Raw genomic sequence first — 21,171 nt, 5'->3', positions numbered from 1 at the left:
ACGTTGCCCAAAATGTGGGGAGGACGGGGCTGGTTTTCTGCACATGATGTGGGAGTGTGGGGAAGTGCGAAAATGTTGGTCAAATATTTGCATAAGAATGGAAAAAGAATGGAAGGTTAGGGTGGAACCAGCTGCGATCTCAGCAATTTTAGGAGATGACCCGGTAAATATTAGAGGGTACCAAATTAGAAAAAAGGTTGCTTTGGGCCTTTTCTATGGGAGATTAACTCTGGTTCGGAAATGGATTTCAACTGAGCCACTGCAAGTTCAAGAATGGTGGGCCGGACTAAAAAATGAATATCTGAGGGTATAAGTTCTTTTTTTTTTTTATCTCACGGGAGGTCGGGGGGAAGGGTGGGTGGGTCTAAAGGGGTGTGTTGTAAACTTTGTATTTTGATGGAATTTGCATCTGATGGAATTCATAAGACTTGTATGTTGTAGCATCTCTAAAAATAAAGGAAAAAAACAAACAAACATTGTGATGGTAAGGAGTTAAAGGGGTACTCCGCCCCTAGATATCTTATCCCCTATCCGCAGTCCCGCTGCTGGGGATCCCCGGGACTGCCTCTGCGGCACCCCGCTGTCATTACTGCACAGAGCGAGTTTGCTCTGTGCGTAATGACAGGCGATACAGGGGACGGAGCAGCGTGATGTCATGGTCCGCCCCCTTAATACAAGTGTATGGCAGGGGCGTGACGACCGCCACGCCCCCTCCCATGCTCTGGCCCCTGTACTGCCTGTCATTACGTGCAGAGCGAACTCGCTCTGTGCAGTAATCACAGCGGGGATCCCCAGCAGTGAGACCGCGGCGATCTGACATCTTATCCCCTATCTTTTGGATAGGGGATAAGATGTCTAGGGGCGGAGTACCCCTTTAAATGACTGCAAGTCAATTTCTTGATAACTGTGTGAAATTCTTTCCAAGAAGAATCTTGGAGAATTCTATATATTTTTTTCAACCTAGAATAAGTAAGGAATTTTGATGTAGCTAGAGATGAGAGAATTTCGGAAAAATTTGATCCGTCCGATTTGCCAAATTTTCTGAATAAACTTGATTCGGGAGTGTGCTGTGTTAGTGAAATAATATGCATAGGGAGTGTGCTGTGTTAGGGAAATAATACTATTATTCAGTATGACATGCAGATTAAAGACATCGCTATTAGAATCACTGCCGCAGTGATTTTTTTGATTACCCATTCTGGTGAGCATCGAGCTGACAGTCCTCCGCCAGGCGAGATACCACCTCTTCCAGCCCTGTCTCTCAGTGCCCCCCTGACTGTGAAAGTGCAAATGTTTCCTGAAATCAGTTATGGTTCATTGTTATCGCTCCAAGCTGTTTCATTGCATTCTTGTGATAACTTCACAAGTAATATGACATCGACGACAATGACAGAGCCTGGAGGTGGCATCAGTATGAGGAGACCATATAGTGGCTGAATGGCACAGCCTGGAGCTGGCAGCAGCATGAGTAGACACTAGGGCTTCACAATCCCTAAGATTAAAAGATTAATTTTGAAATTTCCATTGAAGATGTATGGTACCTAGTGCCACCATAAACATATGTAGGTAATGTCCTAGGCCCAGCAGCATCACAAAAGCATGTAGTTGCTGAATGACACAGAATAGAGCTGGCAGCAGCATGAGTACACAAGAGGGCTTCACAACCTCTAAGATTAAATTAGTGTTGCTCGCGAATATTCGCAATGCGAATTTTATTTGCGAATATCGCATATTCGCGAATTCGCGAATATTCGTGAATATAGCGCTATATATTCGTAATTACGAATATTCGTTTTTTTTTTTTTTTTTTCACAGTACACATCACAGTGATCACCTTTCTCTGCTTCCAGCTTGTGTGGTATAAAGAAGGCTCTAATACTACTGTGTGAGACTGGTGTGCGATTTTTCACATATGCGAAAATATGCATATGCTAATTTTCGCATATGCGAATTTTCGCATACGCGAATATTTCGCATATGCGAAAATAAAACGAGAATATTACGAATATGCAAATATATGACGAATATTCGTCTATATATTCGAGAATATTCGCTAATTCGAATATGGCCTATGCCGCTCAACACTAGATTAAATTAGGAATTTTGAAATTTCCATTGAAGATGTATGGTACCTAGTGCAATCATATACATACATAGGTAATGTCCTAGGCTCAGCAGCATCACTAAACCCTGCAGTTGCTGAATGACACAGACTGGAGGTGGCTGATGCATCAATAAACCATATATTGGATGAATGGCACAGCCTGGAGTTGGAAGAAGCATGAGGAGATCATTGAAATGTAAGATTTTTTAAATAGAAATTTAAGATTTTGAAATTGAAATTGAGGATTTGAAATTGAAATTTTAACTCCCAAGTTTTAGTGTCCCGGGTCCGGCGTGTGGGTACAAAAGACCAAATTTAACAAGAAGTCACATGTCACATGTCGGCACAATGACAGAGCCTGGAGATGGCATCAGTATGATGAGACCATATAATGGCTGAATGGCTGCCTGGAATTTGTGGCAGCATGGGGAGACCATATAGTGTCTGAATGGCACAGCCTGGAGTTGGCTGAAGCATGAGGAGACCATATAGTGTCTGAATGGCACAGCCTGGAGCTGGCAGCAGCATAAGTAGACACTGGGCTTTACAATCCATAAGATTAAAAGATGACTTTTGAAATTTAAATTGAAGATTTATGGTAGCTAGTGCTACCATTAAAATTTTTTAGGCCCAGGCCCAGTAGCATCAGTATACCATATATTGGCTGAATGACACAGCCTGGAGGTGGCTGAAGCATGAGGAGACCATTGAAATTGAGGGTTTTTAAATTTAAATTTTAACTCCAAAGTTTTATTGTGCCGCGCCCCGGCGTGTGGGTAAACAGGACCAAATTTAAAAAGGAGTCACATGTCACATGACAGCACAATGAGAGAGCCTTGAGGTGGCAGCAGCAGCATGAGGGCCATGCCAACTGAGGGTTGAGTCTGAGGAACCCATCTACTGTTGACTGGGGGAGTCGGATGTCACTTGGGAGGAATTGGATGACCGAGTAAATCAATCACAGCTGTTAGGTTGCTGAACGAGACACGACTCCTAACTGACACCGGGAACTCAGACCTCTCGCAGCGACTCCGGCTGCCACATGCCCCTACTCTGCTGTGACCTCTGCCTGCGCCTGATTAATTTTGGCCTCTGCCACGCCACCGTGCACATCCTGGCACTACTCTGCCTGACATACTTATTGCGTATATGAGGGGAGTACAATACGCTCCACTTAGCTTGAAACAGTATTTGTCTAAAACAGCAGCAGTTGTGTACTATTGGCTGTCCTTTCACAGTATATGGACCCTTGACAGATTAACAGGTACAAAATAGTACACTACTTAGATGTAGGTATGTGGTATGCACTTATGAGGGCAGAAAAATGCGCTACTGTACGCTTAAAAAAACATATTTTGTTAAAACACCAGCCGGAGATTACTTTTGCCTAGACTTTCACAGTATCTAGGCCCTTATCAGATTAACAGGTACAAAATAGTACACTACTTAGATGTAGTTATGTGGTATGCACTTATGAGGGCAGAAAAAAGCGCTACAGTACACTTAAAAAACTATTTGAGTACAACACCAGCCGGTGAGTACTTTTGCCTGGCCTTTCACAGTATCTAGGCCCTTGACAGATTAACAGGTAAAAAATAGTACATTACTTAGATGTAAGTATGCACTTATGAGGGCAGAAATATGCGTTACAGTGAACTTAAATATTTATTTGAGTACACCAGCTGGTGAGTACTTTTGCCTGGTCTTTCACAGTATCTAGGCCCTTGACCAATTAACAGGTACAAAATAGTACATTACTTAGATGTAGGGATGTGGTATGCACTTATGAGGGCAGAAAAATGTGCTAAAGTATGCTTAAAAAAGTATTTGAGTACAACACCAGCTGGTGAGTACTTTTGCCTGGCCTTTCACAGTATCTAGGCCCTTGACAGATTAACAGGTACAAAATTGTACACTACTTAGATGTAGGTATGTGGTATGCACTTATGACGGCAGAAAAATGTGCTACAGTACGCTTACGCAAAAGTATTTGTGCACAATACGAGCAGTACACAACAGTGCTGCAGCACACAGTCACTTTGTACTAAACCCAAAATTGCACTTTCTCTCTCATAGACTATTAAGAATGGCCTGCTGGGTATGTATTATACCATCTACAGACCAGTATAACCAGCAGACCATTTGGTGTGGAAATAAGACAGAGTTGTGCTAAAAACTTATTCCTCCCTCCTCTGCTAACGTTTCTCCAGCTGAGCCAGTTTGTTCAAATGTATGAGGCAACACGCAGCTCTCTGCCCCTGTCTGTAATACAATGCTGTAGAAAGTGATTGGGAGGTTAATCGCTGCAGTAAAAATTATTTTCTGTGAAAAACGCCTTCTCTCTGTCCACCAGAACGCTGACTTGATTAGGAGGGGAAACAATGCTAGAAAAAGCTTTTCTGTGTAACACACAGTGCTGTCTGTTCTATTTCTCTGCAGTGAAAGGATGAAGTGACTAGCCGAAATATGGCTGCCGATCAGAGGTGACTGGCTGCTGATAGGCTGCATCCTGTATCTGATTCAGGGTCATCCTGCCTACCATTGTTCCCGCCTTCCCAGGATACTTTGCCTCATGTCCTCACATGTTGATCCGCCATTTTAGATGCCCTTGAGCCTGGACCGCAATAAATGGAGTTTAATGAAGCGATTTGTGCGATAGAATCGCGGCGACATTCGCATTCGTTGCAAATCAAATTTTTCCTGAAATTGGTAACGAATTTGGATTCGTCAGATTGGATTCGCTCATCTCTAGTTGTAACCCTGAAAAAATAATGCTTCCATATGTGGTGTCCCAGCACCAAAGGCTGTCCTGTGGCTTTGGACTTCCTCAGGCAGACCTGCGGCACAGGTGTTGGGCCCACTAAAGGACTGGTTATCACTGTTATCAGGTTGAAGCCCTTTATCAAATGGTTAATATATTTTTTCATAAGTATTATGTTATGTGTTATTTATATGTGTTTTGTATCTTTAAGAGTGGAGCAGTGCAAACCCATGTGATCCTGTATGCCCAATGGGAACCCCTACATTCTTGACCATGTAGTGTAGTGGGGGGAGCAGTTGTCCCAGCTCAGACTAGAGCTGAGAGCAGAGCACCAGTGTGGTAAAGGTGTGAGGTGTGTGGAGAAGCTCTAAAAGAAGGACCAGATCAAATCTATCTCATCCAGTCATTCTGCAAGGATCACCCGCACAGTGGAAGTTTATGTCCTGGCGGAGAAAGCTACAGGACCTTAACAGAACCCTAGCTACCTGGAACAAACTTCTATCCTTTTTCAAATCAGTATCAATCTATTGGGTGAAAGCACCACAAGTCCCAGCAAGGCAGCAGGGCTCCCAAGGGGTTACACTGCATCCTCTCCACCCTGAACCATACTGTCTGTGTATCAACATCTGTACCCTGCTCAGTAAAGACAGTTGTCCATAACCTGACGTTGGTGTCTTCCTTTACTCCCTGTGTCTGGCCCAGGAGAAGCTGCCCCCCAACCTCGGACCATTTATAGGCTAATGGTGCCCTGGAATAACGAAGTGATAAGGTATTTCCTAGCATCACCGTGGCTACCACATTTGTTACTGACTAGTTGATGCTTTGCATGTCTTTTCTTATGTGTCTCTGTTCTGCTGCTTACTCATTCTGACATCCACTGCTCAGGTAGGGGCATGTCTGAAGCAAGCACTGAGCCTGCCCTCACTCACCATGCATTCACCTCCTCCCTGAGTCTGCTGTGCTGTGCTGGGTTAAATTACTGTAGGCTGCTCTCTAACCCCCCCCCCCCCCCCTCTCTGCTTTCATGCTGCAGTCTGATAGGACAGGAGGGAGCACAGAGGAGTTTTAGCGCAGCCCTCGCTTCCTGGACTTTGTCCATGCCTGTGCTTCAGCTGGGACAAAGATGATACTGCAGCCAGACAGGATAATGTCCTGGCTGGTATGGAGACCCCTAGTGGTCTTTTTTTTTTATAAGCCATCATTTCTATAAAAAGGTGATAATATTTTTTAAATGAAGTATATTAGTGTTTCGCCAATTTGTAAAGCATATAAAAAGGTTTTTTTTTTCTGCTGATTTTACTGCAAAGTGCTGTAATATATTTGTCAAAAGTAGATCTTTATGGATAGTGGAGAAAAAATTATGTTTAATAATATTCTATTTTTTCTATGAAATAGATAGAAAATTGGATAGATAGATAGATAATTGGATGGATAGATAGATAATTGGATGGATATATAGATATGAGAGATATTAGATAGATAGATAATTGTATATATATATATATATATATATATATATATAGGGGAATATGCAAAGCAGCTCATTACACAACCTTTTCAGGTAGTGTTCCCTGGTATCAGCTAAGCTCCTGTTAAGGAATATAAAAAGCTGAACGGGATATATGCCAAGCCAGACTACTCCCCAAAAGGGAAGTTTCGACCCATCTGCAGACAGCTGTTTCTGGGTTTTTGCCCCTCGTCAGTAGAGAGCAGGGTGATCTGGCTTGGCTGTGGTGAGAGGCCTGAGGCTTTAAAAGGGGTCAGTACTTTCCTCAGGGAGAGGACACCTCTTCAGGTGTAACAGAGATTCAGGTTAGGCCATTTAGCACTCCGCAGGCATTCTGCGTAGGGGAATATGCAAAGCAGCTCATTACACAACCTTTTCAGGTAGTGTTCCCTGGTATCAGCTAAGCTCCTGTTAAGGAATATAAAAAGCTGAACAGGATATATGCCAAGCCAGACTACTCCCCCAAAAGGGAAGTTTCGACCCATCTGCAGACAGCTGTTTCGGGGTTTTTGCCCCTCGTCAGTACAGAGCAGGGTGATCTGGCTTGGCTGTGGTGAGAGGCCTGAGGCTTTAAAAGGGGGTCAGTACTTTCCTCAGGGAGAGGACACCTCTTCAGGTGTAACGGAGATTCAGGTTAGGCCATTTAGCACTCCGCAGGCATTCTGGGTAGGGGAATATGCAAAGCAGCTCATTACACAACCTTTTCAGGTAGTGTTCCCTGGTATCAGCTAAGCTCCTGTTAAGGAATATAAAAAGCTGAACGGGATATATGCCAAGACAGACTACTCCCCAAAAGGCCTAACCTGAATCTCTGTTACACCTGAAGAGGTGGCCTCTCCCTGAGGAAAGTACTGACCCCTTTTAAAGCCTCAGGCCTCTCACCACAGCCAAGCCAGATCACCCTGCTCTTTGCTGACGAGGGGCAAAAACCCCGAAACAGCTGTCTGCAGATGGGTCGAAACTTCCCTTTTGGGGAGTAGTCTGGCTTGGCATATATCCCGTTCAGCTTTTTATATTCCTTAACAGGAGCTTAGCTGATACCAGGAAACACTACCTGAAAAGGTTGTGTAATGAGCTGCTTTGCATATTCCCCTACCCAGAATGCCTGCGGAGTGCTAAATGGCCTAACCTGAATCTCCGTTACACCTGAAGAGGTGTCCTCTCCCTGAGGAAAGTACTGACCCCTTTTATATATATATATATAGATAGATAATTGGATAGATAGATAGATAGATAGATAATGGCAATAATCTAACAGCACTCTAAAAATGTGAAAAGCTGTGGTAGCAATTCTCAAGCATAACAAACAGTGATCCATGCAAGGTATAAATACACGTGCATCCAGGACAATCAATGATGAGCTTTTTAACAGACAATGTAAAAAAGTGTACATTAAGAGGATTCCTGTACAGACAAAACTATACTGACCCATTATAGATACATCTAGTGCATTGGTGACAGTGATTAAAACCCTATAAAAATTACACCATAGTGACAGACCATAGTGGGTTCTCCGTGTCCCTATGCCCTGCAGGCAGGGGACCCGGTGTCACATTGGAAGCCCTGCTGCACACTATCTGTGTGCAGCTGATCTGTCCGAGTCTGTCTGACCCTGGTTGATCCTTGCACTTTAAGCTAAATAATGTAAATCATGTATAATCCACTAATTGCCATTAACTACTATGGCCGCTTGACGCCTCTGTTTCCCTTTGCACTTGCGCAAGCAACATGGGGATGTGTCCCCATAACTACCAAAAATGCTTTCACCGGATTGGCTGTGCGTGTAAGGTATGCGCATGCGCACTGCCACACATGCCACCGTAGTGACACATTGTCCCAGACGCGGCGTTCTCCGCCACGACGGATTGATATATGCAAGATATTAGCGCCGGTGAGTGTTAGCATGCCACACCTCCCCCTGCTGAATTATATTTACGTTATACTGCACCTGTTGTTCAATTTCCTCTATATGAATACTTCATGAGGATTGTGTAATTTTTATAAGGTTTTAATCATTGTCACCAATGCACTTCATGTATCTATAATGGATCAGCGTAGTTTTGTCTGTACTCTTAACATACGCTTTTTTACATTGTTTGTTAACAAACTCATCCCCAGTCCGAGATTTATTCCCCTGCAGTCTATACATCCCCAGTCCGTGCACTTTGTTATCCTCCCATTCAGATAACACTCTTATCTTCTCTGTCTTTCAGTGCAGTCCTGTGTCCTCAGAAGACAGAGCAGGGGTAGGGGAGATGAGGAGCTGTGTTTGTCCTCTCTCTCCCCCTGCTCTGGCTTCTTTCTATCATGCAGACCTGCATCCTCCGGGAGGGGGAGATGAGGGGGCATGGCTTATTTCTCTCATGCACTTCTGAAAGAACAGAGGGAAAAAAAAGGCCTGACATGTTGTCCACAGCCTAATCCTAACATGGCCAACGTTGTGGACAACAGTAAGAGATCCAACACAGAACTACAGAACTTCCTGGCCCACAAACAGGTAAGAAAAAAAAAAGACACATGCTACACAAATATATAATACATGTCAACTGCAAAAAACATGAACATTAAAAGAAGATGCAATATAGCCAAAAATCTTAACCACCGGAGTACCCCTTTAATCTTTTGACAACGTCTGGTTGTGCTGCTTCTCCCTTCTTCTACTAGATAGATAGTTAGATAGATATTGAAAGAAAGATAGATAAATAGATAGATATAAGATATATAGATAGATATAAGATAGATAGATATTAGATAGATAGATATTAGATAGATAGATAGATAGAAGATAGATATATATTAGATAGATAGATATAAGATAGATAGATATTAGATAGATAAACAGATAGATATTCATATTCCAGAAACAGCGCCGCTCCAAGGGTTGTGTCTGGTATTGCAGTTGATTCAACTAAATAGGGCTGAACTACAATACCAGTCATAACCTGTACAAGAGGGGTGCTATTTTAGCAAAAAAATAAAATAAAAAAAAAACAGGCAATTTCAGAATGTGTTTGAATTGTTTATATAGAAGACAGAAAGGTGAGGATGCAATTGAAATAGGATTAAGCTTAATGCTTCAACTTCCATCACTATATGAATATATGAAGTTATACAATGTATCTAAACAAAGTTCTGTATAGAGTAAAGTTTACTGTTGCCGAATAGAAAAGTACGGAAAGTGTCGCCTTTTGAGTTGTTCCGACTTCAATGCATGTGAAATAATTTCCGTAATAAGCATATTTATGTAGCAATCAGGAGCATTTTGTCCCTAAGTTGTATTTTCACAATGACAGTTACAATGTATATTAAACTCAACTAAAATTGTATATTTTAGCGGAAGCTTTCATGATGTCTCTGAGGAGGAGGTTTTTTTTTTTTTATAACAGTGTTTCCATTATAATAGGTCCATTTCCTCATCATTCAGCATTTAGCAATAAATGGTGCTAAAACATATAATAAATGTACCAATATTACGCAAATAGCCCTTTTATTTCCCATTTACTTCTATATAAAAATGGCTGTTAAGTAATTTATGGCCACAGTTTAGCATTAAATTATGCTTAGACATGGAACGGGTACTTTCCTGTAAAAAAAAAAATAATAATAATAAAAAAAAGAGAAGAAAAGAAAAGAAAAAAGAAAAATAAACTAAAGCCGAATTATGTCTTCACTTAAACTACAGATGTTGCCAAACTACAATTCCCAGCATGTCCGGACAGCCGTTGGCTGTCCGGGCATGCTGGGAATTGTAGTTTTGCAACATCTGGGATTAAAACAATACCCATGTTAGTATATTCTTATTCTTCTTCTTATTATTATTATGTATTGTATATTATTGTATTGTTTAAAAAAAACTAACATTTTTTTTATAAAAACAATTATGTTTAAAATCGTTCTATTTTGACCCCTATAACGTTTTTATTTTTCTGTATACAAGAGCTAATTTTTTGCGCCCTGATCTTTAATTTTTATCGGGATCACTTTTGCCAGTACCGTATATATACTCATGTATAAGTGGAGTTTTTCAGCACTTTTATGCTGAATTAGCCCCTCCTCAGCTTGTACTTGAGTGAGGCACTGCCGCAAGGCTGCTGTTTGCCAACGACGTTGAGACACAGCAATAGATCTGGTGATCGGGTAGGTCTGTTAACCAACCCCCCCCCCCCCCCCCCCCTGTTACTTGCTCGTTCACTCCATGCATTGTGCAGGGCCCTTTAACATCCCAGGGCCTTCTGGTAAGACGTGTGTGCCGCGCGCAGGCACGTCTGCTACCAGGGAGGAAGCTGTCAGGGACGTCACAAGCCCCACCAGCGAGCAGCATGGCCAGGCTGCCGCAGCCACCACACAGTTCCGTTTTATGAGTAAGGGGGGGGGGGGTGGACAAGCCTTCTTAAAAATGATTTATTTAAAAATATTAATATGGTACAACATGAGTTTTAGGTTTTAGCCAGCTGCATAGGCTGTATCAGGGCATGCTGGGCATTATAGTTAGTAACTGCAACGCCCAGCATGCCCTGATACAGCCTATAGCTCTGCAGGTCACCCAAAACCACAACTCCCAGCATGTTGCACCATAACTTATTCTGCAATACTATATAGTGCAACATGCTGGGAGTTGTAGTTTTGGGTCAGCTGCAGAGCCATAGGCTGTATAAGGGCATGCTGGGTGTTACTGTTACTAACTACAATGCACAGCATGACCTGATTTAGCCTATGCAGCTGACCCCCAAACCATTTGGTTCAGCTGGGTCAGGGCATGCTGGGCATTGTAGTTAGTAACTGTAACACCCAGAATGCCCTGATACAGCCTATGGCTGCATTACCCACCCTAGGCTTATACTTAAATAAATGGAGGGGGGGGGGGGGGGGGATTTTGTGTATCTGTCGCAAGAATGTCACATGTGCGACTTTTAGTGGTGCACCGACCTGCACGATTTCTCACCGAACAGATGTTTTACACGAGATCTGCTTTTTTCTTTGCTTTACGACGCTTGACTTTTCTGAAAAAAAAGTTGCAGATTTGTCGCACAGCCTTCAATTACACAAAAAAAAACCTACACCAGAACAGACCTGAGTTACAAAACTGGCTTTCAAAAGTCACAGAAAAAGTTGCACAAACGTCACAAAGAAGGGGGTCATACAAAGTGGTGTTCTGAAGTGAAATTTCACTAAAATGTGCACTAGCCCCATATTCATCACAGGCCCTGTACCATTTAATACATTTGTACACTCCAACTACACCACCAAAACCTGTGTATAGAATCAGTGCATCTACACAGCAGGAACAATTAACAGCTTTAAAACAGGATTAGATACATTCCTGGAACAAAATAACATTAATGCTTATGAAGAAATATAAAATCCCATCTTTTCCCCAATATCGCGCCACACCCCTACCCTTTAATTCCCTGGTTGAACTTGATGGACATATGTCTTTTTTCGACCGTTCTTACTATGTAACTACACTGACTTTCTGACATTTTTCCCATAGTTATTTCTGTCTGTAGCAAATGACAAGTGATGGCACAAACACAGCATAGGGATAATGCACACAGTCATGTCACGGAATGAAGATACACAGTAAAGAGATAAATAACTTAAAGTGTTAGGGGAGATTCATCAAAACGTGCAGAGGAAAAGTCGACCAGTTGCCCATAACAACCAATCAGATGGCTTCTTTCATTTTTGAAAAGGCCTCTGAAAAATAAAACAAGCAATCTGATTGGTTGCTAGGGGCAACTGGTCAACTTTTTCCTCTGCACAGGTTTTGATGAATCTCCCCCTTAGGGTGTATTCGCACTATGGAATATCTGCCCAGAGAAATTCTGGGCAGATATTCCAAGTGCAGCGGCCACCACGGTAATCAGTTGATGATGGGACCACACGGACCTTCGTGGTCCTCATTGAGGCAATGCAATCTGCGTGGACTTTCGCTGAATGAACATGTTCATTCATTCATTCAACAGGTCCGGAATTTGCAATTTCTGCAATGGGATTTTCTGCCACAGAAATTCTGCAGTGTGAATGGGGAATGGAAAACCTGTTCACATCGATGTTAAACTCATGCAGAGGAATTTCTAAGCGAAATTCTGCTCAGAAATTCTGTAGTGTGAGTTCACCCTCAGTGTCATTTATAAAAAAAACTTTTGACCTGTCAGCCAGACATGTCTGAGGGCTGCGCAATTCATTTCACGACCGGCCACCTGATCTGATTAATTACAGCAAATGGCTCTGTTATAATCTATTGAGGCTTATACCTGTAATCAGTCAGATCAGTTGGCTGGTCAGGGAGTGGAAGGTGCAGCCATGAGCTTTAGTGGGCTATAACAAATGATCCCAGAGGCGTTCAGCAGTGACACTCAGTACGATCTAAACCTTTGATATGTCTTGATGAGGCGTCAAAAGATTTAAAGGGGTATTCCGCCTATAGTCCTCTTATCCCCCATCCAGTGGATAGAGGATAAGATGTCTGATCACACGGAGATCGCGTGGAGATCACGGGGATCGCGGGGAGATCGCGGGGGTCCCAGCGGCAGGCCCCCCGTGATCAGACATCTTATCCCTTATTCTTTGGGTAGGGGATAAAATGTATTTGGCTAGATACATACAGCCCATGCTGTTAAATAATACTGTACATAGTGATGTCATAATACAGAGGAAAAACACATGAATTCATATGATATCATAGCACAAAACTAACAAACATGTCACCATGCACACTGTGACATCAAAACAGAAGTAGTAGATGAGGTCACAGTGCTGGGGTGATGGCTCTTGTTGATATTTGGAGAAATAGAGACGCTTGGAATATTGACATATACAGATGAATAGATGACCAACACTTGCGTGCTTTGTCATTTCAGTAAATTTACGTAATGTGTCGACTCAAAGTGATGTCGTTTAGGGTGTTTTAGGCTGGGTCCACACAACTTAATATTTTCAGTGTATATTGGATGGATATATGGATGAATATCCCGCAAAAAATGCATATTTTATCTTGTGATGCATTTTTACAGAATAGGGCTGCAGATTTTTGCAGCAAATCAGCACTTAAAAGAACATCACAGTGCAAACTCAGCCTTACAAAGATATATATATATATATATATATATATATATATATATATATATATATATATATATATCATTGTATCTGTAAAATTCCAATATTTACATTTAAGTGTATTTCTAAAAATTGGAATCAGTGGTGATAGACAAGGCACTATTGTATGTTACATCTGCTTTCCTATTGTTTCTTTACTTGGAGCAATAGTAGAGTAAAGAAACGATTTTACAGCCCGCCTGTACTATTAATATCTGCGATCAGCTATTATATTCAGTAAATCTGGTCACACTGGGATCAGGAAGGACTACAATAAGAATTCTATTAATCACATGTTCAGCTAAGACACCTTGATGGACAGTATTGTTTAGATCAAAGACAAGAAAGACATGACAGCCCTTATTCATTATTCAATCCTCAAAGGAGACACGTACAGAGCATGAAAGTCTATAGTGGCTTCTTTATATCTAAAAACGTTTATCTACTAGAAATGCTCCAGAGGCCTTATTTTAAATATCTTAAATAGTCGACATATGAATTCATCAGGATACGAGGTTGTAAACAATTACTACAGAATATATGAGTATTAGTCATATAAGTTATTGCTAAATAAAATATGTACAAATATATTCTTGTTATCGAAGGAAGCTGGAAAATTACACACGGATCATTATTCATTAATTAATTATTTATTTAGCAATTATATTATTAAATAAAATGCACCACACTGAAATCTATGCTTGATACAAAATATAGTAAATGTGCCAGGCTAAAGAGGGTGACACCCTGGTTTACACTAAGCCCAGTATGTTTTCTAAAACAATCACCAAAAAATTGCACATTTTAACACAAATGATGTTTGCAGAAAAATGTTCAACTTTTTTTCAGCTAGACACTGTCCATGCTTAAATTTCCCCCCCATAGTATTTTTGCAAGTATTTTTATATTTTAAGAACATGATGGAAGGAGGGGGGGTTATTATTGTATGTAGACGATATTATTTCACTAAATTTGTCTCGAAATTTGTCTCAAAATCAATTTTTCTTCAGTGGTCAAGCATTTATCATTTGCGACATTTGGCAAAAAGTTACAAAGCCCTCAATTTGTCTCAAGTCTACACCAGCCTTTGCCTCGCTTACAAAACTTTATGGACAGTAGAGATGAGCGAATTTTCGAAAAATTTGGCTTATTCGTCACATTTTCCCCAAAATTTTTTAATAAAAATGGTTATTTCTGGCCTACAGAGAGCCTCAATAGGGGTTTAGGACACTTTGCCTTGCTGTAACACGCATATGGAGTGTGCTGGGTTAGTGAAATATTATTGTTATTCAGTATGACATGCAGATTAGAGGCGTCACTATTAGAATCACTGTCACAGAGCGGCACAATGACAGAGCCTGGAGGTGGCATCAGTATGAGGAGACCAAATAGTGGCTGATTGATACAGCGTGGAGATGGAAGCAGCATGAGGAGACCATATAGTGGCTGAATGATACAGCGTTGAGATGGAAGCAGCATGAGGAGAACATATAGCAGCTGAATGACACATCTTGGATGTGACTGAAGCATGAGGAGACCATATATTGGCTGAATGACACAGTGTGGAGGTGTTGACAGGATGAGGAGACCATAAAGTGGCTTAATGACAGAGCCTGGAGTTGGCGGCAGCATGAGGATACCATATAGTGGCTTAATGACACAGCCTAGAGTTGGTGTCAGGATGAGGAGACCATATAGTGGCTGAATGACACAGCCTGGAGGTGGCAGCAGCATGAGGAGAACATATGGTGGCAATATGAGTGTCACGATGCCGGCTGGCAGGTAGTGGATCCTCTGTGCCAGAGAGGGATTGGCGTGGACCGTGCTAGTGGACCGGTTCTAAGCCACTACTGGTTTTCACCAGAGCCCGCCGCAAAGCGGGATGGTCTTGCTGCGGCGGTAGTGACCAGGTCGTATCCACTAGCAACGGCTCACCTCTCTGGCTGCTGAAGATAGGCGCGGTACAAGGGAGTAGGCAAAAGCAAGGTCGGACGTAGCAGAAGGTCGGGGCAGGCAGCAAGGGTCGTAGTCAGGGGCAACGGCAGAAGGTCTGGAAACACAGGCAAGGAACACACAAGGAACGCTTTCACTGGCACTAAGGCAACAAGATCCGGCAAGGGAGTGCAGGGGAAGTGAGGTGATATAGGGAAGTGCACAGGTGAACACACTAATTGGGACCACTGCGCCAATCAGCGGCGCAGTGGCCCTTTAAATCGCAGAGACCCGGCGCGCGCGCGCCCTAGGGAGCGGGGCCGCGCGCGCCGGGACAGAACAGACGGAGAGCGAGTCAGGTAGGGGAGCCGGGGTGCGCATCGCGAGCGGGCGCTACCCGCATCGCGAATCGCATCCCGGCTGGCAGCGGAATCGCAGCGCCCCGGGTCAGAGGACGTGACCGGAGCGCTGCCGCGGGGAGAGTGAAGCGAGCGCTCCGGGGAGGAGCGGGGACCCGGAGCGCTCGGCGTAACAGTACCCCCCCCCTTGGGTCTCCCCCTCTTCTTAGAGCCTGAGAACCTGAGGAGCAGACTTTTGTCTAGGATGTTGTCCTCAGGTTCCCAGGATCTCTCTTCAGGACCACAACCCTCCCAGTCCACTAAAAAAAAAATTTTCCCTCTGACCTTTTTGGCAGCTAAAATTTCTTTGACCGAGAAGATGTCCGAGGAGCCAGAAACAGGAGTGGGAGGAACAGATTTGGGAGAAAAACGGTTGAGGATGAGTGGTTTGAGAAGAGAGACGTGAAAGGCATTAGGGATACGAAGAGAGGGAGGAAGAAGAAGTTTATAAGAGACAGGATTAATTTGACACAAAATTTTGAAAGGACCAAGATAGCGTGGTCCCAACTTGTAGCTAGGGACACGGAAGCGGACATATTTAGCGGAGAGCCATACCTTGTCTCCAGGGGAAAAAACGGGGGGAGCTCTTCTTTTCTTATCCGCGAACTTCTTCATGCGTGATGAAGCCTGTAAGAGAGAATTTTGGGTCTCTCTCCATATGATGGAAAGGTCACGAGAAATTTCATCCACAGCGGGCAGACCAGAGGGCAAGGGAGTAGGGAGGGGGGGAAGAGGGTGACGGCCGTACACCACGAAAAATGGGGATTTGGAGGAAGACTCAGAGACCCTGAAGTTATACGAGAATTCGGCCCATGGGAGGAGATCTGCCCAGTCATCCTGGCGGGAGGAAACAAAATGTCGCAAATAATCACCCAAGATCTGGTTAATCCTTTCTACTTGTCCATTGGACTGGGGATGATATGCAGAAGAAAAATTTAATTTAATCTTGAGTTGTTTACAGAGAGCCCTCCAGAATTTAGACACGAATTGGACGCCTCTATCCGAGACAATCTGCGTAGGCAACCCGTGAAGACGAAAAATGTGTACAAAAAATTGTTTAGCCAACTGAGGCGCAGAAGGAAGACCAGGAAGAGGGATGAAATGTGCCATTTTGGAGAATCGATCAACGACCACCCAAATAACAGTGTTGCCACGGGAAGGGGGTAAATCAGTAATAAAATCCATACCAATCAGAGACCAAGGCTGTTCGGGGACAGGCAGAGGATGAAGAAAACCAGCGGGCTTCTGGCGAGGAGTCTTATCCCGGGCACAGATAGTGCAGGCTCGCACAAAGTCCACAACATCCGTCTCCAGAGTCGGCCACCAATAGAAGCGGGAGATGAGTTGCACAGATTTCTTGATACCCGCATGACCTGCGAGATGGGAGGAGTGACCCCATTTGAGGATTCCGAGGCGTTGGCGAGGAGAAACAAAGGTCTTTCCTGGAGGAGTCTGCCTGATGGAGGCAGGAGAAGTGGAGATCAGGCAGTCAGGTGGAATGATGTGTTGCGGAGAGAGTTCAACTTCTGAGGCATCCGAGGAACGAGAGAGAGCATCGGCCCTAATGTTCTTATCGGCAGGACGAAAGTGAATCTCAAAATTAAATCGGGCAAAGAACAGAGACCACCGGGCCTGGCGAGGATTCAGCCGTTGGGCAGACTGGAGGTAGGAGAGGTTCTTGTGGTCGGTGTAGATAATAACAGGAGAACTTGATCCCTCCAGCAGATGCCTCCATTCCTCAAGTGCTAATTTAATGGCTAGAAGCTCTCGATCCCCGATGGAGTAGTTCCTCTCCGCTGGAGAGAAGGTCCTAGAGAAAAAACCACAAGTGACAGCATGCCCGGAAGAATTTTTTTGTAGAAGAACAGCTCCAGCTCCCACTGAGGAGGCATCAACCTCCAATAGGAAGGGTTTGGAAGGGTCAGGTCTGGAGAGGACGGGAGCCGAAGAAAAGGCAGACTTGAGTCGTTTAAAGGCGTCTTCTGCTTGAGGAGGCCAGGACTTGGGATCAGCATTTTTTTTGGTTAAAGCCACGATAGGAGCCACAATGGTAGAAAAATGTGGAATAAATTGCCTGTAATAATTGGCGAACCCCAAAAAGCGTTGGATAGCACGGAGTCCGGAGGGGCGTGGCCAATCTAAGACGGCAGAGAGTTTGTCTGGATCCATCTGTAGTCCCTGGCCAGAGACCAAATATCCTAGAAAAGGAAGAGATTGGCATTCAAACAGACATTTCTCAATTTTGGCATAGAGTTGGTTGTCACGAAGTCTCTGAAGAACCATACGGACATGCTGGCGGTGTTCTTCTAGATTGGCAGAAAAAATTAGGATATCGTCCAGATATACAACAACACAGGAGTATAACAGATCACGAAAAATTTCATTGACAAAGTCTTGGAAGACGGCAGGGGCGTTGCACAGTCCAAAGGGCATGACCAGATACTCAAAGTGTCCATCTCTGGTGTTAAATGCCGTTTTCCACTCGTCCCCCTCTCTGATGCGGATGAGGTTATAGGCGCCTCTTAAGTCCAATTTAGTGAAGATGTGGGCACCTTGGAGGCGATCAAAGAGTTCAGAGATGAGGGGTAAGGGGTAGCGGTTCTTAACCGTGATTTTATTAAGACCGCGGTAGTCAATGCAAGGACGTAGGGAGCCATCTTTTTTGGACACAAAGAAAAATCCGGCTCCGGCAGGAGAGGAGGATTTACGGATAAAGCCCTTTTTTAGATTCTCCTGGACGTATTCGGACATGGCAAGAGTCTCTGGGGCAGAGAGAGGATAAATTCTGCCCCGGGGTGAAGTAGTGCCCGGGAGGAGGTCGATAGGGCAATCATAAGGCCTGTGAGGAGGTAGAGTCTCAGCTTGTTTTTTGCAGAAAACATCCGCGAAGTCCATATAGGCCTTAGGGAGACCGGTTACTGGAGGAACCACAGAGTTACGGCAAGGGTTACTGGGAACCGGTTTTAGACAGTTCTTGGAACAAGAGGACCCCCAACTCTTGATCTCCCCAGTGGACCAATCCAGGGTAGGGGAATGAAGTTGAAGCCAGGGAAGTCCAAGGAGAATTTCCGAGGTGCAATTGGGGAGGACCAAAAGTTCAATCCTCTCATGATGAGATCCGATGCTCATAAGAAGGGGCTCCGTGCGGAAACGTATGGTACAGTCCAATCTTTCATTATTTACACAATTGATGTAGAGGGGTCTGGCGAGACTGGTCACCGGGATGTTGAACCTGTTGACGAGAGAGGCCAAAATAAAATTTCCTGCAGATCCTGAGTCCAAGAAGGCCACTGTAGAGAAGGAGAAGGCAGAGGCAGACATCCGCACAGGCACAGTAAGACGTGGAGAAGCAGAGTAGACATCAAGGACAGTTTCACCTTTGTGCGGAGTCAGCGTACGTCTTTCCAGGCGGGGAGGACGGATAGGACAATCTCTTAGGAAGTGTTCGGTACTAGCACAGTACAGGCAGAGGTTCTCCATACGGCGTCGTGTCCTCTCTTGAGGTGTCAGGCGAGACCGGTCGACCTGCATAGCCTCCACGGCGGGAGGCACAGGAACAGATTGCAGGGGACCAGAGGAGAGAGGAGCCGAGGAGGAGAAACGCCTCGTGCGAACAGAGTCCATATCTTGGCGGAGTTCCTGACGCCTTTCGGAAAAACGCATGTCAATGCGAGTGGCTAGGTGAATAAGTTCATGTAGATTAGCAGGAATTTCTCGTGCGGCCAGAACATCTTTAATGTTGCTGGATAGGCCTTTTTTGAAGGTCGCGCAGAGGGCCTCATTATTCCAGGACAATTCTGAAGCAAGAGTACGGAATTGTACGGCATACTCGCCAACGGAAGAATTACCCTGGACCAGGTTCAACAGGGCAGTCTCAGCAGAAGAGGCTCGGGCAGGTTCCTCAAAGACACTTCGGATTTCCGAGAAGAAGGAGTGTACAGAGGCAGTGACGGGGTCATTGCGGTCCCAGAGCGGTGTGGCCCATGACAGGGCTTTTCCGGACAGAAGGCTGACTACGAAAGCCACCTTAGACCTTTCAGTGGGAAACAGGTCCGACATCATCTCCAGATGCAGGGAACATTGGGAAAGAAAGCCACGGCAAAACTTAGAGTCCCCATCAAATTTATCCGGCAAGGATAAGCGTATCCCAGGAGCGGCCACTCGCTGCGGAGGAGGTGCAGGAGCTGGCGGAGGAGATGACTGCTGAAGCTGTGGTAGTAACTGTTGTAGCATATCGGTCAGTTGAGACAGCTGTTGGCCTTGTTGCGCTATCTGTTGTGACTGCTGGGCGACCACCGTGGTGAGGTCAGCGACAACTGGCAGAGGAACTTCAGCGGGATCCATGGCCGGATCTACTGTCACGATGCCGGCTGGCAGGTAGTGGATCCTCTGTGCCAGAGAGGGATTGGCGTGGACCGTGCTAGTGGACCGGTTCTAAGCCACTACTGGTTTTCACCAGAGCCCGCCGCAAAGCGGGATGGTCTTGCTGCGGCGGTAGTGACCAGGTCGTATCCACTAGCAACGGCTCACCTCTCTGGCTGCTGAAGATAGGCGCGGTACAAGGGAGTAGGCAAAAGCAAGGTCGGACGTAGCAGAAGGTCGGGGCAGGCAGCAAGGGTCGTAGTCAGGGGCAACGGCAGAAGGTCTGGAAACACAGGCAAGGAACACACAAGGAACGCTTTCACTGGCACTAAGGCAACAAGATCCGGCAAGGGAGTGCAGGGGAAGTGAGGTGATATAGGGAAGTGCACAGGTGAACACACTAATTGGGACCACTGCGCCAATCAGCGGCGCAGTGGCCCTTTAAATCGCAGAGACCCGGCGCGCGCGCGCCCTAGGGAGCGGGGCCGCGCGCGCCGGGACAGAACAGACGGAGAGCGAGTCAGGTAGGGGAGCCGGGGTGCGCATCGCGAGCGGGCGCTACCCGCATCGCGAATCGCATCCCGGCTGGCAGCGGAATCGCAGCGCCCCGGGTCAGAGGACGTGACCGGAGCGCTGCCGCGGGGAGAGTGAAGCGAGCGCTCCGGGGAGGAGCGGGGACCCGGAGCGCTCGGCGTAACAATGAGACAGCTTGGAGGTGGCATCAGTATGATGAGAACATATGGTGGCAGAATGAGACAGCCTGGAGCTAGCATCAGAATGAGGAGGACATATTGTAGCAAAATGAGACAGCCTAGAGGGGGCAGCAGCAGCAGCATCACAAGTCCTTAAAGAAACCCAGTGACAGAGTGGTGCGGTGGATGGCAATAAGAGTACCCGGTGACGAAGGTGGGTAATAAAAGGAGAACTTGGCATCATGTGTGGCATCAGGCGGGTGGCAGGATCAGAATAGTAGCTGAAACAGGTAGGTAGAAGAAAACAGTCTCTT

This window comes from Hyla sarda, chromosome 8 (genome assembly GCF_029499605.1).
Source record: "Hyla sarda isolate aHylSar1 chromosome 8, aHylSar1.hap1, whole genome shotgun sequence".
Lineage (NCBI taxonomy): Eukaryota > Metazoa > Chordata > Amphibia > Anura > Hylidae > Hyla > Hyla sarda.
Note: the sequence above shows the minus strand (reverse complement) of the source record.